Source organism: Triticum dicoccoides, chromosome 3B (assembly GCF_002162155.2).
Source record: "Triticum dicoccoides isolate Atlit2015 ecotype Zavitan chromosome 3B, WEW_v2.0, whole genome shotgun sequence".
Classification (NCBI taxonomy): domain Eukaryota; kingdom Viridiplantae; phylum Streptophyta; class Magnoliopsida; order Poales; family Poaceae; genus Triticum; species Triticum dicoccoides.
The window spans coordinates 753580325-753586782 of NC_041385.1; positions in this window are offsets into that span (position 1 = coordinate 753580325).

Below are 6458 nucleotides of genomic sequence, written 5' to 3' on the forward strand. Positions count from 1 at the left end.
TGGTGTGGAGGGCTGGATGAACAGTAGACGGTGGAGGGGTGCCCGTGGAGGGGTGGTTGAACAGGACCCCGTGGTGTGGAGGGCTGGATGAAGAGTAGACGGTGGAGGGGTGCCCGTGGAGGGGTGGTTGAACAGTAGCCGGTGGAGTAGCGCGCGGTGGAGGCTGGATGAACGGTAGCCCGTGGAGGCTGGAGGAGGTCGACGGTGGAGATGAACAGTATCCCGTGGAGTCCCGTTTTGCGGTACGCCACACCCCTCCTGATGAACAGGACCCCCGTTTCGACCGTAGGAGGTCCGTTTCGTCCGTTTGCGGTACGCCACACCCCTCCCGATCAACAGGACCCCTGTTTCGACCGTAGGAGGTCCATTTCCTCCGTTTTGTGGTACGCCACACCCCTCCCGATCAACAGGATCCCCGTTTCGACCGTAGGAGGTCAGTTTCCTCCGTTTTGCGATACGCCAGACCCCTCCCAATGAACAGGATCCTGTTTCGAATGTGGCCGGTCGAACACAAGGCCGTTTCCTCTGTTCTGCGATACGCCAGGCCTCGTTTCCATCGCCTATTCCGTCCAAGCCCTCCCGATGAACACGACGACGCATTCCGTTCTGACCCAACCGGTTGGCTCCCCATGAACACGACGACGACACTGTTTCTCCATTCCGACCCAGCCATGTACACGAGCCCTAGCCATACGTATGCGTGAGTAGGCGTTCGAGACCCCGCCCGTATGTACACATACGTGGCCGTATTTTCTTTCTTGCACCCTGGCCACTGTACATACGTGTACATGCTACGTGCGCGCCTCTACTACGACACGTACGCTCCTCTATTACGACACGTGCGCGCCTCTACATCGACCAGAATATATGTACGTACACATTCGCGACCAGAATGAGAACGCTACGTACGCTTCGACCAAGTGGGTCCCGACTATCAGGCACTTCCTTGCATGCTATGATGTAGCTGGTGGGTCCCAGCAGTTAGGGGGGCGAATCGTTTTTTTGGACGCACTTCCTTGCGTGCGAAGATGTAGCTGGTGGGTCCCAGCAGTCAGGGGGAAACGTTTTTTTTCATGAAATACGGTGGCCCGTACGGTGGGTCCCCGCTGTCAGGTGGAGGAATAATTATTTTGCACGTAATAAGGAGGCACTTCCTTGCTGCGGCCGTGGACCCAGCTGTTAGCCGCTCCACGTACAGTCCACGTCCGATGGAAGCCGTTCCTTGACCATGTTGACCACGCCGTGCCGAGAGCACTAGGGCGGTGGACGACGGCGAGGCCTAGGAAGGGGACGACGCAGAGCCGGGGAAGACGCGGCAGTGGATGCCCACGCGTAGAGGAGTACGTGGGTTCAATGGTTCGCTGCGGTGTGAGGCTGCCGTCGCCGCAGAATAACAGGGGGTGTGGGTGAGTAGAGGGATGGCCTGGCCAGTAGTGGGAGTAGTAGGCGGCGGTGAGGCCTCCGCCGCATCGCAGCCGGCCACGGGACGCAGAAGCACGAGGCACGACCGGCGCTGGTTTGGGCAGCTGGAGCAAGAAGACTAGAAGTTGAAGAAGCACTACAGCCGTTGGATGGACATCGTACGGTCATTGGAGCTAGAATCGTGCATATTGACTAAGTTGACAAAGCCCTCCGTCCCCATCAACTTAGTAGGCCCACAAGCCAGCCTGCCACTATACTGGGTCCCAGCTAACAGGGGGAGTATTCATTCTTTTTGTGCGTAATAAGGTGGCACTTCCTTGTGTGCGAAGATATAGCTGGTGGGTCCGAGCTGTCAGCGGTGGTAACGTTTTTTTCATGAAATATAGAGGCCCTTTCGGTGGGTCCCTGATGTCAGGTGGAGGAATCATTATTTTGCGCGTAATAAGGAGGCATTTCCTTGCGTGCGGCCGTGGACCCAGCTGTCAGCCTCTCCACGTACAGTCCACTTCAGATGCATGTCGGTCGTTGACCATGTTGACCAGGCCGCGCCGAGAGCACCAGGGCGTTGGACGACGGCGAGGCCTAGGAAGGGAACGACATGGAGGCAGGGAAGACTCGGCAGTTGTTTCCCACGCAGAGGGGAGTCCGACTGTATGAGGGTTTACTGGTTCCTCTACCGTCGCCGGAGAATAACAGCAGGTGTGGGTGAGTAGAGGGATGCCTAGGCCAGCGATGGGAGTACGTAGGGGTGGTGAGGCCTGCGCGGCAGCACAGCCGGCCGTGGGGAGGAGGGAGCAGGCAGTCCCGCCAACGCTTGTTTGAGCGGCTGGAGCAGGAAGAGCAGAGATTGAAGAAGCACGACGGCCGTTCGATGGACATCCAACTGTCACTGCTTGTGCGTCAACCTTTTTTTGTAGGAAAGCCTCAAATCTGTGAAAAACAACATACAACCCATCTGCCATTATTTCTAATAATTTACAGCCCATTTGCTAATTCTTAAGGTTTTTTTGGAGCCCATATTCTTTTTGTTAGCATTACAGCCCATATTGTGGCCACGGTTAAAAAAATATACAAAATTTTCCATATTTCGGTGCGGTCCGAACTGTTTTTAATCCCGAAATTTCAACTCACATTCAAACTGATTTTAAAAATAAATGTATGTCAATATAAAATCAAACAAATTATCCATGCATAAAAATTAATGTAATTTAAAATCTCGAAATAAAAAAAAAGATATTTGAAACTAATTGCCGGTTTGATGTGTTTTAAAAATGTACAACCCATTTCTCATTACTGATGGGCCATTTTCTCGGCTAGCCGAATGAAAGCTCTCCTCGTCTTGATAGATTTGCAGCCCAACATGCCTGACAAAGCGACTTACTTGGCAAACCACAAAAAACTGGGCTGTGGCCGTGGACCCAGCTGTCAGTCTCTCCACGTACAGTACTCTTCCGGTGGAATGTCGTTGACCACATTGACCACGCCGCATCGAGAGCACCAAGGCGGTGGACGACGACGAGGCCTAGGAAGGGGACGACGCGGAGCCGTGGAAGACGCGACAGTGGATGCCCACGCGGAGAGGAGTACGAGGGTTCACTGGTTCGGCTGCGGTGTGAGGCTGCCGTCGCCGCAGGGCCTGGCTAGCAGTGGGAGTAGTAGGGGGCGATGAGGCCTCAACGGCAGCACAACCGGCCACTGGAGGCAGGAGTAGGCGGTCTCCCCGGCACTGGTTTGGGCGGCTGGTGCAAGAAGAGCAGTGATTGAAGAAGCAGCAGACCGTTCGATTCAAATCTAACAGTTACTGCTGCTAGAATCATTTGTTGACTAGGTTGACAAGCCCTACGTACACGTCAACTTAGTAGGCCCACAGGTCAGATTCCCAACCGGTGCGCCCTAGATGTCAGTGGGAGGAATCATTTTTTTTCGTGTAATAAGGAGGCAATTGATTGCTTGCAGCCAGGCTAGCGGAGGGAGTAGGGTGGGCCGCGGAAGCCTGCGCGGCATCACAGCGGGCCACAAGAGGAGGGAGCAGGCAGTCCCGCCGGCGCTAGTTTAGGCGGCTGGAGCAGGAAGATCAGAGATTGAAGAAGCACGTCGGCCGTTGGATGGACATCCAACAGTCACTGCTGCTAGAATCGTGTGTTCACTAACAAAGCCTTGCGTAAACAAGTCAGCATCGAAATCTGTGGCGTGTACAACCCATTTGCTATTATTTGTATATTTTTTTACGCATTTTCTAATTCATATGGAATTTATTGCTGCCCGTTTTCCATTTTTAGAATTGCTGGCCATTTTCTGGTCAGTACCAGGGTCAAAAAATCTACTAAATATGCGGGAAATTTTGAAAATACGCAAATTTTTGCTGGGGAACGAAATATTCTTAATTCAAAAATTAATAGACATACCAAAACAAATTTAAAAATAAATTAGTACTATGTCATGTTAAATCCAATGAAATACATATAAGATATCAGTGAAGAACAAAAACAAAAAAAGAAACTAATATCCCATTTGCTATAATTTTTTTGGAATTTTCAACCCCTTTTGATATTACTTTTAACAGACATTGACCATACACTTTGGCCAGGACGGAATGCATCCCTCCTCGGCTTGAAAGATTTGCAGCCCAGTAATTCAGAGAAAACAAATAGGCCTAGCTTGGGTATTCTTCAAAAAGAAATACTGGGCTACCTATTTTCCCAAAGAACTGGTGCATGAGCATTTAGCTTTATTTATTTATTTACTTATTTATGTTTAGGGGACCATGAGCATGTACCTGGGCCGGATTCATGTGAGAGCCTCCCTTCCAGTTAATTATGGACTTCTCTATTGGGCCTTCATCAGTGGGCTGCATGTTATCAACAAGTGGAAAATGTGTTCCGTACGAAAAATAGTATGAGCTACGTACGGTACGAGGCACTAAAGGATTGAACCGTGCAACGACTTCCAAAACATTGTGTTTGCCGTTCTAACAACACATTTATTCAACCATCAGACGAAATATACTACTGATTGTACATTGAAAACAACAACAGCAACAACCAGGGCTGGGGGTGCAACAGAAGCAGTAAGCAGGCCAGAAGAGTGAAGACACAGCTCTCTCTTCCAAACCAAACATCAGCCATCATTACAAAAGGGCTACCAAAAAAGAACAAGTGTATGCATCAAACTAAATAAAGATCCTACTACACAAGTGTACGCATCTAACTAACTGGCTCAGTTAGACGTTACTATTTATTATGCTGTGGAGATTAGCTGACGGCTTGAACCAGATGGGTGCCTGACGGGGGAAACTCCAGCCAGTGGGTCGAAGTCTGATACTTGCGACCCTCTCTCCTACTTTGGGCTGTAGAGCGTGGCGGCACATATCAGGGTATGGTGCATGCAGAGACGCATGGTATGCTGTGTACACACAGTTTTTCCTGATGAACGAAACCGCGCTGCCATCATGATCCTTGCCATCGGTTATCTCCTGGTTAATCTGATAATTCAGTCCGACAAACAGAGAGCGTGTACCAAGGCTACTTACCAGCATCCAGTCAAAAATTCCTGAAGGCCCAGAGAAGCTGGGATCCTGCTCAAAGACCTTGTAGTGACTTTGATTGTATTCCGCGAAACAACACGTCCGGTACGTGCGAACGATCGTCAATCTTTCGCCGTCGTCTGATCGAGCCAGGAACCACCTGCAACTGCCATGCCACTTTTCTTTCAAAGGTTCTGGGATTAGGAAGGGTAGGGACACCAGGCGGCCTACAACATCATATCAAGTTGGAGTCAAATAAAAATGGCTCTTGATTTAGTCAATCTTAAGAACAACATGTTATGAGCATGAATATTTTTCAGTAAATGTTGACAGTAATATAAGCAAGCCATCATGATATCATAGGAAAGTAACATACTGCTGTAACAGCCGTTTCTAGCGATGACTGGAGTAGGCCAGCAATACGTCCAGCCATAGAAGGAGTCAACAACGTAAATGAAGCCCTTGTGTTCAATTAATGGCATCAAAGAACCATGGAGGATGTATGATCCTGCGATGGACGTGCAGATTTATCCACTTACCACAGTGACCTGTCAGATAGGCGAGACCGCGGTTGAAGAAGGCAATTAGCCTGAAGTCTTTATAATTCGCAGATCTTGTGGGCACTTGGCAGATTACAACCTTGAGAAAATCAAACTTGGTATAATGTTGGCTACTGTAAGATTCCGAGTATTCTGGGCCGCGGTGCCAAAGCAGTGCAGTGTTAATTGAAGGAAGGGGGATCAATCGCCGGGTGTAGACCTCCATGAGCATCTAGCTGCCGCGACCGTCGACGAGCACCATCCAAGACGTGTTCATGCCGATCCAGTACATACCGTTAATGTAGTTGAGCCTGACGGTGATCGGATCGTAGTCAAGGGGGTTGATGCTCGCCACCCTATGATCGTTACACTACTAGAAAAAGGGCTATAGATGGGATTGACACTAATGGCGCACCAGACAAGCGATGCGCCATTAGTATATACTAATGGCGCACCACCTTCTGATATGCCATTAGAGCTGAAACTACTAATGGCGCACCTGGCCCAGGATGCGCCATTAGTATCAAGTTTTTTTTGAACTAGTGCGCCTGTCTAAACATACTAATGGCGCATCCAGACACAGTGCGCCATTACTAGTTGTAACTAGTAATGGCGCACCTGTCGGAAAGTGCGCCACTAATGTTGTTTTTCATTATATTTTTTATTCTTTTTTTGCAAAACTACTAATGGCGCACTGTTCCACCGTCCGCCATTACTAGTTTAAACTAGTAATGGCGCACTATGGAACAGTGTGCCATTAGTATGTTTTTTTTGCAAAACTACTAATGGCGCACCACCAGAAGGTGCGCCATTAGTAACCTGGATTACTAATGGCGCATTTAGAGTTGGTGCGCCATTAGTAAGTGGGCAGCAACAAGATATTTTGGACATCCAACCATCCATCCAACCCAACGCACCAACACACACACACACACACACACACACTCTCTCTCTCTCTCTCGCTCGAACCCACC